Raw genomic sequence first — 18,396 nt, 5'->3', positions numbered from 1 at the left:
AAGAAATGTGACTTAGTGTAATTTAACAGTGCTTGTGTTAATGCTCCAATACCTTTGGGTTGAGTTTGTGCAAAACAAAACTGCAAATAAAAATTGTTACTGTTTGGTTCAAATGGCGTAAAGGCTGACCACAGGATCACATTTGTCTTTATGCCATTATCAGATGACTGAAGGGGTATACCTGGAGGGTGGGCAGACGGCAGTGCTCTTCACTACTACTAGTTGTCCTGTATTTGCAGAGTTCATAAACACCAGACGAAAAATTATAAATATGTTATACAACACAACGCCGCAGACACCTTACTGCACTGCATGAAAGGAATAGGGCAAGAATGGGCTATACAGTGAAGAAGTGTGGCTCACTGGTTAGAGGAGGCAGACCTGGAAGCAGAGGTCAGCCCGGGACCAGGGTTCAATTCCCGGCTCGGCGGGTCTTGAGTCCTAAAATGTCCACGGACTCGACAATTCTCTCTCCGGTGCCTACTCGATTCACGGGTTCACACTCTGCGACTCTGGGCAATAGCTTGCTTAATCTCCACAACGGCCCCTCGGGGTGGGATGCCTGGATTTCACCTTGTGGATACCCTGCCGGGGTTATCTCACAGGGGAATACCAGGACGGGTTCCCTAAGCAAGCGCTTAGATACCGGGTCGGTGATTTGCGCTACATAAATACATTTACATTTACACATATTTCCATTATATCGTGCATTCTTGTCCTCTCCTTGCGCTGGCGTAATTTTGGCTGCCTAGAGTCAATGGAGGCACCCTTGTCTCGTGGTGCAAGTGTGCCTGATTTGCAGTTAGCATTGTGTTTGTGCAGGAAGGAGCACCTTTCTGTACAAAAACAATCCCCTTAGGCTTTTTCTCTTTCAAATATTGTGGTAATAGAACTATATTTCGCCTTGTTATGCCTCCCCTAGGAAGGCATGGAACGCCTTCCTGGGGAAGAGTAACTAAAGGCGTTGCAATACTCCAGATTTATCAAGTACTGCAGCCCAATGCAAGGTGACCTTGCATGGCTTGGTAATGTTGACTGTAGTGTTGCATCGCCTTTGCTCTACCTTGTGTAACACATGGGGAAAGGCAACACTTTGATAAATCTGGCCCCAGATCCGGTTTTACCAGGTGCGGATCCACATCCAGTAAAACCATAGGTGAAAAGGGGCGGGGAAAACAGGCAGAGGCACAGCCCAGCTCCGCCTACTCCCTCAAGCACCACAGGGGAGCAGGCAATTCTCACCCACAGAAGCCACAGCCTCCTTCCCCCTAAATCTTCTCCTTGCCATTGATCTTCATACACCAACGGACATTAAAAAGTCCTGCTAAAGTTTGTGAAAGAAAAGTGTCTGCCAGAAGACAAACAGCTAGATCTTCTAATCCGGTTCATCTGCCTACAAGACATAGAACAAGCGTCTGTATCCATAGACCACTACCTATAAGTGCACGTCCTACTCAAACACATAAGTGAGGTTCACCACCATCTAGAGATGAATGTGTGCGCATAAAGAAATCTATGTTGAAAGTACAAAATAAGCTATTTGATGCTATGAACATGATTGGCTTGAAATGTGGGATTAGTTTCATTATTAGCATTTATAATTTCAATGAAACCATTATGTGATGCAATTCAGGAGGATACTCAGCAACAGATTAAAATATAATGCCATACAGTTTTTAGAAAGCACATCCATGTGGTTATGAATGTTAGAATTTTGAACAATTGGCTACTGCTACGAAGATGCTTAGAAGAAGAACCATATATATGTTCAACAGGAAATTGCACACTGCAGTAAGGATGTAGCTAAAGGTTTGGAAATTGCTGCAAACTCCACAAACATGTTCCAGTGATCAAGCAACCCCGGCTCTAGAAGGTGAGAAGGCTTCCAGTAGATTGTCTGTGTCGGATGAGATAAAATACAGGAATACTCATAGTCAGGTTGAGGATATAGAAGGTGCATGTTAGCACGACAAATATGGAGAGGCCAACTGCTAAAACGTTGAATGACAAAAAAAACATAAATGTTCATTTGTTTTGTACATTTTGAAGTAAACATCAATTATTCATTAAGATATAATCTAATGTTCTGTAATTTGGGGTCTTTAAATTCCCTGTCACAAACTTTGTAAGAACAGTACTAATCTACATTGTGACTACGAGTGTTTGTGACTGTATTTATTACTGTAGTCAATTTTGCACATTCAAGACACTTACCTTAAAATAGTGGTTTGTAATGTATGTACGTTTATCCCCGCCTTCTGCAGTCCTTGTGCCATCATATGGCATCATGCGTTTGGTTCTGTGGTGGTAAGTCTTCCACCTCATCAGAGCCATCAACCTCAGGCTGTATAAGAAGTCCATTCCTGGTTGAAGTGCTGTACAACACAGCCCGAGCTGCTACTACTTAGACAGTCCATTCAGATAATTATTTTAGAGCTCCACCAACTTTTTGTAGGCAGCAAAATCTTGCTTTAAAAAGGGCAAAAGTGTTTTCTATGACTGGTTCTGTTTCACCTGCGTGCATGATCATATCCGTATTGGCTATGGGTAGTAACATTGAGGTATGGAGTCATGTTCCAAGTATACAGAGCATATGCTCTGTCATCCAACACAAACAAAATGGCAAATGTGGTGACGCAGGATATTTTGCAACAAAGTCTGTAATTAAGCAGCATGCATTTCATACAACTTGTATGTTCGAAGAGTGCTGGCTCTTCCTATCTAAAATAACTTTACTTCTCAACCCATACGTATCATAAATCTGCTTTTCAGTCTGATGGAATAAAGTTGCTTTGATTCTGAAAATGCACTCCTGTCTTCTCTGCTGATATTGAGCAAAAACCCTCATTCTCTTCATCATAGCATATAGAACAACCATTGTGGAAAAAAAGGGTATTACTTCTACTTTTAAATGTTGCACTTGATTACCACCTGCTCCCAGTTGTTGCTAGTTTGCAAGTGTTAAAACACATATGTGCAAGTAATTGCAATTTAAAAGCCACTACAGCCCCACACGATGTCTCAGATCTCAAGGGTCCAATCTTCTCACCATTCCCAAATTCAGACTCAAGACTAAAGGAGGAAAATCCCTGGCGGTACTAGGCTCCAAAGCCTGGAACTCTCTCCCCCTTCATCTCCGTCAAATCCCCACAGAAGCGATTTTCAGAAAGGCCTCAAAACTTGGATCTTCACTCTTTCTGAAGAACAATGTAAAAACCTAGTCTAGATACTCCCGCCTCCCCACCTTACTTACCAGGCGGATCCTGAATCTCTTCTACAGCGCAAAGATGCTCCTTGGAGTGCAGCCTGCGCTTTACAAAAACCCCATTACATTACATTACATTAATGCAGTCAAAATTAGGAACCGTAATTTTAAAATGATTAATAGGAAATCACTATATCCAATCACAAAATAAAGAGTCAGTAAGATTCCGTTCGTAACTCTACTTTTGCAAGTGGATCAGAAATACATTTTTCTACATTTGAAACTTGCTTTTTTGCAATCGCTAACTCATTTGCAACTGATTAACAAATGCTTTGTACATCTGACCCTAGGTTATTTAACTAAAAGGAGACTGAAAGACCTTTATTTTACTGTGACATTCTAAAACTGGTTTAACACACCCATCAGTGTGTGCCTTTTGGCCCTGATTGCAGGTTATGTGGAATGAGGAGGGGGTACTCACATACCCGGTAAATACCAATAATTCTGGTGCACATGGGTGAAAGTTTACTACTTACTTTGTAATCAGGGCCTCTATGTGAGGCTTTACCCCATGGCAACCTTCACCATTCAGGAATATGTATTACCCCTGAAAACTTTAGCGGCAAAAGGAAGTCATGGCAACTCAGTGACTTTGCAGTAGTAACTGGTTTTTGTGATGTCATGGAAAACAGGCAACACGTGCCACATGGATTGTCCAGTTGCCCCTAAGTCCCATAGTATTTGGAGTACTTTATCAACAGATGTTTACAGGGGGCAAGCCAAGGAACAAACATCAAATACATAAGCAACACACCAGACTAGGAACACATTAAGGCATATGGATTTCTTAGAGAACAAATTCGAGAAGTGCCCAATGCTGCCACAGATGAATAAGATGATCACAGTTATAGGGTACTCAATATAGATCCAGTTCCATTTCAAAACTATGGCTAAACACAAGGTGGATGGACTCTGGATTAAATGCATTGTTCAGTATGACAAGTGTAGTATAAGAAATAAATATTGATATGTATGAAATATATGCACCCTGTGTGACGTACTGAGTATGATGGACAAATGATTGGCCATGTGATGGCAATGTATTAGCTAAAGGTACCTATAGGAGTAATTTGACAGAAATCTGCCCAAAAAAGCGCATCTGTAATGTAGTGTGATATCATTGATTATGTTGTTTTCTTTTGCAAAGTAGTGAATAAGCAGATAATGTGGCGCATTCATTTTTATAACCATTTACTGTGCAACAGCAGGCACATCTCACAAGAGAATGGAGAATCTGCAACAGGATAAAGTGGTCCCAAGAAGCATCTGGATTAGGGAGATTTAAAGATACTCCATGGCACCAATAGTGATACCAACTGTAATGACAGACAAGACTTTCAAGCATATGAGGCTAAACTTAGTGAATCCGTTAAGATCAACAATGGTGTGGATGCTAAGCGCATTCACGCGCAAAAAATAGGATGTGCAATCTCTTTATAACTCCACTAATGGCAAAACAATGTAAGGGGGCAGCATTACACCAATCTGAAGGATCTATAGAGAAGCATTTCAGGAAGACATGGCAGGAGTTGTGTGCCAACAGAAGGATCGTTGCTTCGTCATATGTCCTGTCCAGGCCACTGGTCGTTTTCTCTTTGTTAGCATGAGCACGAGTGTGAGAGCGAAAGAGTGTGTCCTGCAACCGCAATTCCTAAGAGGGTCGGAAGTTGTGCTTTGGGATGTCTAATCATGTGTGCCTCTGTGAGTGAGTAGGAAGGCAAGTGAGACATTATAGCTAGTTGGTCCCTGGCCCAAGGGTGCTAAGGTGGTACAGTGACTCAGTCCCTGCATTCTAATGTTCTACGATCCCAAGCATATTTCTGTGACTCCACAGAATCCCTGCAATATTTGATGTCATACATGCCAAAGAGCATTGGTAGTTTGCAAGTATCTCAAATAGGCATTGTCAGGTCTTTGCAACTGGAACCATGCCATTTCACTGCTTGCATGTTGTCTCTGTGACTGATATCATGTAGCTTCATTACTTGAACCTTGTAAACTAGCTGACTATCTGATTAGACGATCGATTGCTTTGGTACCATGATGGTCATTCCAAGAGAACTTGGGAGAGTCTCAGAAGCCAAGAGAAAATCTGTAAAGGCTTTAGAGATCATGTATAGAGACTTGTGACTACTCAGAACTACATTGTTCAGAATTCCATTGTGGCAGCAAATTTGGGTGTGACCCAATATAAATAGGAACCACACCTGAACACGTGCTCAGCCTCAGGTATATTCAGGAAGATAGCATCTTAGTGGGAAGGTGTAGGAAGCTGAATCTCTATATAGTGTACAATAATGAAGCACAAGGAGTCCAGTGGGTCCCCAATTGGCTTACAGAGGCTAAAGTACATAATACTAATGTTCTTTTTTGTGGTAGTGTAGGCGAGCAGTTCGGTTTATCAGAGGGTAGTGCTAAGCCGTTGTTTAACTTTCAGAGGCAATAAATGAGACACACACTCAAAGAACACTTCTTTGTATATATAGTTTAATACCAAGTTCTACATTCATCAGTAAGTAATTTTTTTAGCAATAAATTGTACAAGATAAATCAAGCATTTACAGTTGGGCGCTTTTACGCACAATATATTCCTATGGAAGCAAAATCAAAAATACAATAGAGGTAAATACAGTTGGTTTCAGGGGTTCACCTTCGGAGTTCTGAGTGGTAATAGGCCAAGGTTCAAAGTACTACCAGCTGTTCATTGATACCTACCCTTATTCTAACGGGTGCAAGGTGCTGGTAAGGCTGGTTGCTGGTGCTCTATTGTAAAGGGAAACAGGATGCACAGATGGACTTGCGTGTAAGTCTGAGGCCTCCCAAACGGGGGCTTAGGTTGCAAGGAGTTGTAGAGCAAGGGGGCACAGCCAGTTTGTCCAGGCAAGACAGCTCGGGTGCAGAGTGGAAAGGGAGGCTGGGCCTGAAGCACAAAGATGCCAGAGACAAACAGCCTACAGCGGCAAAAGCAAAGGAGCTGGGCCACTATCGAAGTGGGTCTCAATGGTGCGGACATCCCTCAATGGCTGTTTGATCCGGGTGCAGTGAGTCTGGGCTAGACACTCACTGTTGGTGCAGAGCATCCGTTACCCGGGGGGTTGGTGCTGCAAGGCTCTGTTTGGTCCTGGTATCTTCGCACTCTGTGGGGAGACAGAGCTGACCTTCCATAGCATGAGTACCTGTTCTGGTTGTCTGTAGTGTCATTCTGGCAGAAAGCTGCAAGGTGGTGGACCAGACTCTGTGAGTCCATGACTGCTCACTGCAAGGGAGTTTCTCCTTTACTCCGAGGGAGACTGTTGGCGGTTTTTGAAGTGCTGTCAGGTTATAGAAAGCTGGACGAGTCACTCTGTCGTGGTTGTTGAGCAAGGGGTGAGGCTGTCATGGTTTTGCGTCAAAGTCCAAAGTTCTGCTGCAGTTCTCTCAAGACAGTGACTCTTTTTCATGTTGATCTGTCGAACCTGATTTCTTGGGGTCAGTGGTGCCTCCTAAATACTCAAATTAGGGGTGCTACAGGGATTGACAGTTAGTAGCCAATTGACTACCTACCTTTAGGGTGTCTATACCTGCTATATGACCACTTCCTGTGGAAAGTGGGCATGACTCTGACCCTAGTAGCCTAATTCTTTCCAAAAACAATTTGGAGGAACTGAAAAGAGGGGTCCACATCCATTGGCCTACCTTAGGGGTTGTGCTGGCTAAATGTGTGCACACCTCCTAATTTAACACATTTTCCCGTCGTCCTTGCTGCCAGAAGTGGGTGCAGGACAAGGGGGTTGGTGTCTCAAATATCTGGAGAGACCCTGGGTCCCATGACAAAGGTAGGACAGTCTTTAAAGCTTCCCACCCTGGAATGCTCATCCTGTTTGGAAGAGGTGTGAACACCTCTGCCCAGGGCAGACTTTGGTCCTAGCCTCCAAGAGCGTTGGCTCTCACATCAGGTCAGAAACCTGTCTAGGGTGGCTTGCTGGTTGAGACCAGTCAGTGAGCACACTAGTAGTTAGTACGGTTTCAGAAGACCCCTCTAATGGGTCCTCTGTTGAATTTATTAATAAATCCAGCACTGGCATCAGTGTGGGTTTATTAAGAAAGGGTGTTTAGTACCAACCGCCTTGGGGTGCAGTGAAGTCATCATGTTGCTGGGTAACTCATTTTGACGAGGTATGCCTTCCCTGTGCACTTGTAATATCTAAAGGTTTTGCTTAGATATTACTGGGATGCATGGGGTATAGTGCACCCTGCTTATAGCACTCAATGTGTTGCTGGCATGGAAGACAGGCGTGTGTGCCATGTTGACTCTTTGATTTTCTCTGCAGCAACACACACAGGCTGCAATGGCACAATGTATGCTGCAGCCTTTAGGGGCCCTCTTTAGGTCCAATGCCCTAGGTTTCAGAGGTACCAGTTACAAGGGACCTGCATGGGGCCTAAAGGGTGGCCATGTCTGAGCTGGGGTGGTGTGGAATGCAAAAAAACCGATGGATTTAGGCCCAGATCTCTGTACTGGGGTGAATGTATGACATTGTTCTGCATTCTGTCCATCACCTGTGGTTTTTGCATTTGTCACCCCGAGTGGGATGGGTATGCTCAGACGTGAGTCCCATGAACTCCACACCACTGGATTCAAGCAAGCCGGGCTGAAGACGGCTGGAATGCCAGAAACCGGTCCTCGGAAGCTTGTTTCCGGTCCAGGGAAGGCATGGCTTGGCAGTTCGGGCTGGACTATTCCCATGAGGCACAGGGTCAGACTGATTTGCATATGGCCATGTCTGAGCTGGGGTGGTGTGGAATGCAAAAAAACGACGGATTTAGGCCCAGATCTCTGTACTAGGGTGAATCTATGACATTGTTCTGCATTCTGTCCATCACCTGTGGTTTTTGCCTAAAGGGTGGTGCCAATTGTGGAGTTAAAGGTACAGTTTAGGAAAATAACACTGGTGCTGGGGACCTGGTTAGCAGGAACCCAGCACACTTTATTCAAAGTTTCACCAGATACCAGGCAAAAAGTGGTGGTGGAGGGTACTGTAACAAAACCCAGTTACCTGCAGAAGGTACCAGAGTGAAAACGACTGATTGAGGCAGCATGTAAGTGTTGCAGTGTGAGTCGTCACTCTAAGTTAGGCATGCTGTATGTGTGAGTTTAGTGAAGAGAAGTTCTGAAGCTTTACTCCTTTATCTAGAATTAGCTGTTTAAAATTTACAAGGGATAGCAGTGTTTGAATCTGAGCAAAGAACATACTGATCATAAATCCCTTACTAGATCAAGGGAGGAAACCCTAACTGTTTCCTTTTAGATCATTTAAAACAAGAACATTGCTTTCTGGAAAGGTTAGAACTTTTAGTGACTGTGGTTCTAAAACTAACTCTACTACAACAGACTTTGAACTGTGGAATGAAATGTTGATGGTAATTTGCAGCTACTGAAGACTCATTGTGTATTAATAATGATGTTCATGTAGTTTTAATGTGATCTATGGTTTTACTTTAATCAAAGTTTAAACAGTAAACCCAAGACATTAAATAAAACTCTCATAGCACAAACATCTCTCTAGTAAGACGAGAGTAGGGGGGGAGCGAATCAAATCCCAATCCTTAAGGTAGGAAAGCCATGGGGGGTTTCTTAACAGGACTTAGCACAATTACAGTATTATGTGAGGGTCAATAGAACAGAAAATAATCAACTGTAACTTGTTTCACAGGTCTCCTTCCTCATAAATCACAATACCATATCCTTCCTTTCACTCGGCCACATTGTTTTGTTTCTTCAGTTTTATATGGTGCAAACTAGATCCGAAGGTATTGGAGAACTTTACCTCAAGCACGTTAAATGGAGCACTTAGCATGAGTGTGTTACATTACAGAAGGACACTTCATTTTTTTAGGCACGGGAAGATACAGTGATTTGCCCAGAATCACAGGATGGTGAGCCGACACTGAGGCCAGAACCTTGTCCCAATGTTCCAAAGTCAACAGCTTCAGCCATTACGCCACATCCTTTCCTGGTTACGTACAGGATTTAGCAAGCTGCACTATTTGAGCTGGGAAGTCGGCTCCTAAGATCATCACTCACTTCCAAGGAAGACGGACGTTCTCAGATCTTCTTGGTAGGTTAACAAAATAATACTGTGCATGGAAATCATTTAAATGTACACCGCAGAGAATGAAAATTATATAGTACGCATATCTAATGGACAATGCAAGTTTCTAAGGCTTTCCCCCTGTTCAGGCGCCTGCTGCAAAGACAATTCCACCCTTGAGGCATATTGATGTTCTGAGTAAATTCTGGGTTCTTAGAAGTAATCTGCCAGGAGAGAGTTCAGTCAATAAGCTTACGGTTTACAGCAAATACACGTTTAATTGAGCAAATATAAGAATATACAAGAAATGTCCAAACTGGACTGTGAGCCTCATCTTTCTTCAAGGCTCTTAGATATGGTAGTATTGTTATGATGTACATGTGGGGTGTATTAAAGCGTTTTAGTGTTTAGAACGTCTTTTACCCTTTGCTGCATTTCTGAAAGGAAATTCGCACTTATATCAGATTTACCATATCTGTATTTTCTGTAAAGGATGAGATTGTGGCTGTTTATGAGTGGGTTGTTCTGCAATCATAGATAAGTACCCACTAACTCTGAATTTGTCGGTATTCACATGGCCTTTGCAGAGTTTCCAAATACGTCAGTCTGGTTCTCTTAAGAGTTGGCTGAGTGCATTTCCTGTATAGTAGAAAACAAAGTCAGGTGTGCAAAAGCATAATTTTGTCACCGTTGCTTACTTTGCAATTTTCCATCCTGTTCTAATTCCACTTGAGTAAATGTTAGGGAATGAAATACTGCTGGAAGTGTACTACTGTTGTACATTTTCTGGATTACTCCATGGATCCATTGCTTGTCACTGCAAACCTGCATATAAAAAAAATGTCTGACTTCTCACCAGAGGACTTAGCTGATCAGCATATGGGCAGCAGGCACACATCTCTAGCCTTCTGTGAGCATCCTGATTTGAGCAGAGACTTTGAGCAGTTCTAATTCCACCTGACAAGTTGAACGAAGTTCACAATTCAGCAATTTAATTACACTGTAAATATGGTACATTTTTACAGACCTTCTCTAATTCATGGAGATATCTTCAAAAAGAAAAGATTTTGCCGGTGATGTTTTTCACAGAAACTTGTTTTCTCTATAAAAAGCTACTGCATTGAGATTTGTCGCAGATTTTTTCCTCGCATTTTTGTTGTCTTCATAAAGACCACAAAGTTGGCAAATTTTGAAGACAAGCTTGTTAAATTGTTTGGAAGCAAAAAAGCCCAACTTATCACTCGTTAGTGTAAGGACAAATTAACATAAGTCGTAAAGTAAACATACCTTCTAGGCTCTTCTTCTGAGTCAGCCAGAGTTATACTCCCGAGGGGAAGGGTTACTGCTTAGTCAGTTCTGAGTGGTCTGTTGTGTCCACACCTCTATCTTCTGGATGCAAGAATAACAGCCATTGTCTTACCAGAAATGCACTTGATAACACCATTTGGGCTCCAGGCCATCTGCATTGTCTTCCCCAGTCCTGGAGCATGCATATAGATTATGCCACACACAAGAGCTGCAATTAAACATATCTTTCTTCTCCAACATTCGTTCATGCTCTTTTTATTATGTTATACTTCACAGAACCACACCGTAATATTTCCGCCCGCATATCAAGTATTTCCTGTTCAGAGTCTGTCCAGAACCACAAGGGTCCTAGTGTGCATGGCATCATTATACTGCAAAAAGTACAGTTGATGGACAGAATACAGACTAATGTCATACATTCACCCCGTTACAGAGATCTGGGCCTTAATCCATCGTTTTTTTGCTCACCATGTTATTCCAGTTTGGACCCAGCCATATGCAAATCAGTCTTGACCCTGTGCCCAATGGGATCAGTCCAGCCCGAACTGCCAGGCCAGGTCCTCCCTGGACTGGAGATAAGCATCCTAGGACTAGCCCTCATCAGCCAGGATGGCTTGACTCCAGTGGCATGGAGAGCACAGGACCCACGTCTGAGCATGCCCGTCCCACTCGGGGTGACAAATGCAAAAAGAACAGTTGATGGAAAGAATGCAGAACAATGTCATACATTCACCCCAGTGCAGAGATCTGGGCCTAAATCCATTGTTTTATTGCTCACCATTCCATTCCTGTTTTGACCCAGCTATATGCAAATCAGTCTTTTTTTTCTTCCTCATTTGCCTCTAACCCCAGCTAACTGGAGATCCAAAGGTGGCCACTGTTACTCACTTAAGAGAAGTAGGTCATTGGGGTAAAACCCCACCAGTCTGTCGCCCGCCTACCAGTAGCAAACTGATTTCCTTCTTGTTACTGACCTCTCGTTGTTTATGAGAGGGTGGTTACGCTCTGTACTGATTCCTGAGAACTGTAAACTGTTGCTGAGAACCCACCTTATATCGCAGTAAACTGGGGCCCCAATGGTAGTAGTGAGGTCCAGCACAGTCTGAGAGCTTCCCGTGAGGCTTAATCTTTGGACAAAAAAGATTTTTACCAGCATGATTTATCAAAACAAAAAACAACAGTAATGGCTGTCTAGGCTGGAATCTTATTTAACAGGCAGTCCCAAGTGGCTCTCTTCTTGTTGTCTTTTAATCTGGCCAGATCAGTCTTAGATGTTTTATACAAGTAGGAAAGCCAGTCCAAATGTGTGGGAGATGAGGACTCGACCCGTCTCTTGCATATTTCCTATTTGGCCAGCAATATAGCAAAAAATAAGAAACCTCTATTGGGGCCTGTGATTTCACCTATTATGCAGAAAATGATTAAACTGAGGGAAATGTGTATTGGGTGTCCCAAGATAGTCATTAAGGTATTCCCGACTTTTTCCCAAAATTCCAAAATGGCAGGGCAAGTCAAGAACATATGTGTAGCAAGGGCGTTTTCCATATCACATTTTTTACATCTAGCAGGTGGACTATTGGACATCCTAGAAAGTCTCGCCGGGGATAGATAGGCCCTGTGTGTGGTGAAGTAATGGTTTCTGCTCAGCCAGGCTGGCTTCACAACTGAGAACAAAGTACTATAAGAAGCTTGCCATAGCTCCACCCAATCGATCTCTAGACTGGGTTCTTCCCACAGCTCACCGGCTAATCTAAAATTTTCATCAATGGCCTCTTCAATTGCCCAGTAAAAAAATGATACCTCCTTCTTCCCTGCTAGCTTTTTTACCAGATCTGTTTCTAGATCATTCCCCAACCCAAATGGTTTTTTAAGATTCTGGGACCAACTCTTGTAAGTTTTTAAATCTGGACATGCCCTCTTCCAGTTTTTTATGAAGTGTTGCCCAAGGTAGGAGAGAGCCATCTACACTACAGCTAAATCTCCCCATGTTGCTAACCCTGCTGTTTTTAAAGGTACAGCCAACATATCTTTCAGGCAACTTGGTGTCCCCGGGCTATCCCACAATGGAGCAAACCTTGAAAGATATTCTAGACCCGTTAATTTTTTAATTCTAGCCCATATTTAAGATACCTCCCATAAAACCTTCAGCCTTACTTTTTTGAAAAAATGTTGCCTCCATATTTGAAAAGAAAGCCTTCATGTGGAATCCCCGCCTGTCCTAACATAGCTGTAAACATCTTCCCTCTACCTGATGAATCTTGAGATTTTACCAACATTCTTGAATGGGATAATTGAAACGCCCACGCATAATACTGAATATCTGGGAGTGCAAGACCACCTTTTCCTCTTCTCCGTCTTAGCTTTTTCAAAGATATCCTAGTTGCTTTATAGGCCCACACAAATGAATTGATAGATTGATGAAATCTGTCAATTATTTGTTTCTCAAAATGTAATGGGATGGTGCTAAAAAGTAATGTTGCTTTTGGAAGAATTATCATCTTTATCAAATTAACTCTACCTAAGATAGTCAGGGGAAGGTGGGACCACGATTTCATTAGTTGTTGGCTCTCTTTTAGAATATTCATACGATACACCTTGGCTATCATCTCTATATTAGGGCCAATTTTAACTCCCAAATCCCTCATGTCGCCCCTTCGGCAGGTTCGAAGTCATAGTCTCAGTCTTATCTGCATTGACTTCATAGCCAGAGACTCAACCAAACTCCCTGGCTAAATTAATAACCTGAGGAAAAGATTACTATCTTCCTCTCCCATGTACCACTCTTAAATGATAAAATAGTGGACTCCTCCCTAAGATGCTGAGTAAATGGCTCTCTATACAGGTCGAAAAAGAGGGGGGAGAGGGGGCAGCCCTGTCTGGTTCCTCTCTTAATACTGAAGGGTTTAGTAAATTTGCTGTTCACCACCAGTCTTGCGGAAGGATCACTATATATCAGGTTGATGGTTCTGCGAAAGTTTGGCCAAAAAATCAATTTCTCAAGCACGGCAGCAAGGTAGTTCCAGTTAACCCTGTTGAAGTCTTATGTTGCGTCCAATGTCATTGCTGCCAAAGGGAGTGTAAAGATGGAGGCGAAGTCAATCGCATCTATGAAATTGTGCGTAAGATCAAAAAGATTTCTACCTTTTAAAAAGCCCTTCTAGTCGGATTGCAGCAAATCTCCAGCAACTGCTCACAACCTGTCGGCCAATATCCTGGTAAATACCTTATAATCTGAGTTTAAAAGCGAGATAGGTCTATATAACCCACAGTTTGTAGATGGTTTGCCTGGTTTTAGGATCAGTGTGATGTTAGCTTCACCCCAAGAGGTAGATGGATTAGCCTCATTGACCAGAATTTTATTTAAAGTAGTGGTCATAAATGGAATTATCTCTTCTCCCAGAATTTGATGCACATCTGCAGGTAGGTCGTCAGGCCCTGCCGCCTTAAATGTAAATGTGGGTGTACTTGTAAAGCGCACTGCGACTCCATGGAGTATACTGGCGCTGAAGACTGCTAGGGAACCCGTCCTGGTTTTCCCTGTGAGATGGTCCCTTTCTGGGTATCTCCAAGGTGAAACCAGGCATCCCCGGCATCTGTGGGGGGCCGTTGTAGAGATGAGGCAAGCTTAATGCCCAGAGTTGCTGAGTGTGTTCCCTGGTTAGAGTAGGCACCGAGGTGAGAATTATCGAATCCGTTTTGACCCTGGTCCACGACCCTGCGGCATCGGGAATTGAACCCTGGTCCCGTACCGTTCTCTGCTTACGGGTCTGCCCCCTCTAACCAGTAAGCCACACCACTTACTAGCCTTACAGGCGCAAAGTGCCTTCCTAACCTCCTGGAGTGATATTTCCACTTCTAGATTTTCTCGTTTGGTGAATTCCAAGACTGGGAGATGGATTGGATTTAACCAATCCCGTGCCGATGAGCTATCTATGTCGTTGTCCTCGTCGTATAGGTCCTTAAAAAAAGTGTGAAAAGCTTCTCCTATCTCTTCTTCTTTGATTGTTGGTATGCAATTCTGAAGCTTATAAAGTGCATGGTTACACTTACAAGTGTGCCCCCGCGCTGAATAAACGACTGAGGAACCCGTCCTGGCCTGTTCCTGTGAGGCGCCCAACTCCTGGGCACCCCCCTGGTGAAGCCAGGCATCCTTAGCAATTAGGGCCGGTGTGGAGACTAAGCAAACTATTGTCCAGAGTTGCAGCGCGGGACCCCATGATTAGAGTAGGCACCGTGCCGAGAATTATCGGGTCCGCGGACATTTGAGCTCAAGACCCTGCTGCAACGGGAATGGAACCCTGGTCCCGGGCCAGACCTCTGCATCAGGGTCTGCTGCTCTAATCAGTGAGCCACACTCCTCCACTAATGTGTGATATCTATTTGTTTTATCAGATTACACACTCTGTCCGATTTGGCCTTCCAGGTTAGTAATCTACCGGCCCCCTCGCCATACTCAAAGTGTGCAAGCTTGCTTACCTCCCACCTATTGGAAATTCTAGTCTGAACTATATTATCCAAAAGGGCTTTCAAAGATTCCTGTTTGGCTGCTAGTGTTTGGATATGGTCTTGATCGGTTTCATTAATAATCTTTTTTTCCACCTCCTTCATTTGACGCTCCGTTGACACAATTTCCTCCCTGTACTGCCTATTTTTATTAGAAGTCCTATTTGTAACTAAACCTCTCAAAATTGACTTCAGAGTGTCCCATACTACCAAAGAATCTGCTGAACCTATGTTAATGTTTAAGAAGGATTTTATCTCCTGGGATAAATAGCCAGTTTCAGCCTCATCTAGGAGGAGTGTACGATCAAATGTCCAGACCCTCTGCTGTTCGTTACCTGTAAAATTAGAAAATCCATCCATACAGCTGCATGGTCCAATAGATGGGGTGTCAGATAATCTATATCTTTGATGTTACCTCTTAAATCATTGCTAATTAATATATAGTCGATCCTAGATTTGTATCTACATTTTTTTATTATAGAAAGACACCCCCAGTTGAGTGCCCAACCTTTCCCTCCAGATATCAGATAACGCATTCTGCCTCATCCTAGTTTTTAGGTAAGTTCTAGATTTAGATAGGACATTGGTTGGGTATTTGTCCAGCCTAGGATTTAATGCTATATTGAAGTCCACAGCTAAGATTGTTGTGCCCGGGAAAGGTTTAAAAAGATTGTTTTCAAAGTTGAGGGGTTGTCCTGATTGGGTCCATAGTATCCAACTACTGTAATGAGTTTCCACAGATATCTTGGCTATGACCCATCCGCCACTTGCATCAGTCATGACATTCAGGAGGCTAGCATTTGCTTGTCTTTTAATTAAAATTGCAACACCCCTAACATTGGCAGATTGACAGGAGCAAAGACAGAGTTCGACCCACCTAAGCTTCCCACATATTCCAGTAATTTCCTGTTTTAGGAGGTGTGTTTCCTGTAAGATAATTATATGTGCTGGTGAATCCTTCAAATACTGGAAAAAAACATTCTCTCTTGCTCTTAACTCGGAGGCCATTGACGTTCCAAGATAAACATTGTAAAGTTCTCATGGAGGGTTGAAAAGCCGCGATTTGACTCTGCCCCGTCCTGCAGAGTAACAACACCCAACCAAAAACAGTGAAAAATAGAACGTAACTGAGTTAAAAGATTAATGAGATGTACTTTTTTCTTCTTTTTTACCCCTCAGCTACCTCACCCGTGCTACCCCAACCCCACCCTTGCACCCCCCCGGAGAACCCTACTTCAGGGGAGATTGGGAGAACATGGAGGCCGTGAGCTGAGCAGTTGCTTTCCGATGCCGGTAGCTCTCCTGCTCTGCCATCACGCAGTATGCTATAAGCATCCATGATGCTGTGGTTAACTTTCCCTACTTTCCTTACTTTCTTAAGAGTTTAGTCAACCTATTTCCTGCGCAATCTACTCAGGGATGTGTGTGGGAATTTTGCCGGACCTTCCGCGCTGTCTTGTGGCTGCCCTGGAACTAAGATGGGTCTGGAGGTCTGCTGCTCGAGGGCTGCTCCGAAAGAGGTCTCTCCAGAGGCTCATCCGGGAGCGTTACAGGCAGAGCAAGCACAGGGAAGGCGGGGGTGGCTCTGCATCCATGCTGGAGAGTGAGACCGGATCCGAGGAGATGGAGAGACTGGAGAGCGACGATTCCACCGCAGAGAACAACGGTTTCTGCCTGACTGAAGACGGCCAAACGAGGGAGGCCGTTAAGGTATTGAGGCCCCAGGAAAGCAGGATCGAGGGCAGTGAAGGCAACAAGGGAAGTCGGGGGACCCCTAAATCGGGTATGTCCTCTGCGCCTTACTGTCTAAGATGGAAGGGGGACTCTGTTTCCGTCAAACTAGCTCAGAACAGCCATAACTCGCAGATGAATAAGCTGAGTGAAATGGGTAAAATAACAACAGCAACAAAAAACCTAAAATTAAGCCAATTAAAAAAGCAGGAAGCATGGGGTAGCACGAGAACCCGAGACACAGGTGTCCACGGCAGGGCGCTCATCCAAAGATTCCAACAAGGTCTAACAAGGCCCCCCCGGAAAATAAAGGATGCTTGTTTCTGGTTCAGGAAAGACCTGGCTTGGCAGTTCAGGCTGGACTGTTCCCATAAGGCACAGGGTCAAGACTGATTTGCATATAGCTGGATCTGAACTGAGATGGCGAAGTGAGCTAAAGAAAATTGATGGCTTCAACCAAGATCTGTGACTGGGGTGAGTGTATGAAAAGTTTCAGCACACCGTCCATAAACTCCTTGTGTTTGCTTTTTTCGCACTACGTTGGCAGGGTATGCCCAGACGTGGGTCCCTTTCTCACTTTGCCACTGGATTCAAGCTAGCTTGGTTGATGAAGGGTGTTACCGAGAAACCGGTCCAAGGATGCTTGTTTCCGGTTCAGGAATGAGCTGGGTTGGCAGTTTCTATGAGGCACAGGGTCAAGACTGATTTGCATATAGCTGGGTCTGAACTGAGGTGGTGAAGTGAGCTAAAGAATGATGATGGATTCAACCTGTTAAAATATAATCGACATGAACATCGCCTGCTCCATCTTGCTTAACAAGAGCCACTGTATGCATGTAAGCGGCACCCATTTTAGGCACTGCTGCCATCTTGTGCTTTGCGAGTCACCTACGATTCACCCCGACCTCGCAATCATCCCCAGCGCCCTGACTCAACATGACAAAACGCACTGAGGTCATAAAACCATGTCCTCGTGACAAAGCCCCGGAGCCACTTTCTGCCCTAAACTTGTTTGTCCTTTCATCCTCCGCACACGAGTAGGCCCTTCTGATAACCCCCTGACAGCACCTGGCCACTCGATCTGGTCCCAGGCACTAAACGAACCCTTGTGGACATAGTTTATTGCCCCCCCCACACGGCAGGACTTGTTGTATGAACAGAAACGCTTGATCTTATCACTAGCATAACCCTTAGATCCAGCCAATCCCACACATTTACAGATCCTGTCGGAATGTCCAGCTGTGAGATATCGATCATTGGTTAAGATCTGGGTGGGGGACGATAACTGTTGGGACTCTGTGAGAACCTGCTGGGGGCGGGAATTCCTAGGATGTTTGACCACCAATAAACCAGCTGTATACTGTATAAAAGACTGAGCAGCGGAGAAGTTTTCAGAACACCTCCTGAAGACATTCTGAGTGTCCGAATTGACGTGTTCTCCTCTAGAGCAATACACCTGTTTTTGCCTTCCAGTTTTCCTGTGCCTGCCTCTTCATTTTGGTAATTATTATAGAAGTG

The sequence above is a fragment of the Lissotriton vulgaris genome, chromosome 4_1 (assembly GCF_964263255.1).
Source record: "Lissotriton vulgaris chromosome 4_1, aLisVul1.2, whole genome shotgun sequence".
NCBI classification, from domain to species: Eukaryota; Metazoa; Chordata; class Amphibia; order Caudata; family Salamandridae; genus Lissotriton; species Lissotriton vulgaris.
The sequence above is the reverse complement of the archived record's forward strand: the minus strand, read 5'-3'. Positions refer to the sequence as shown.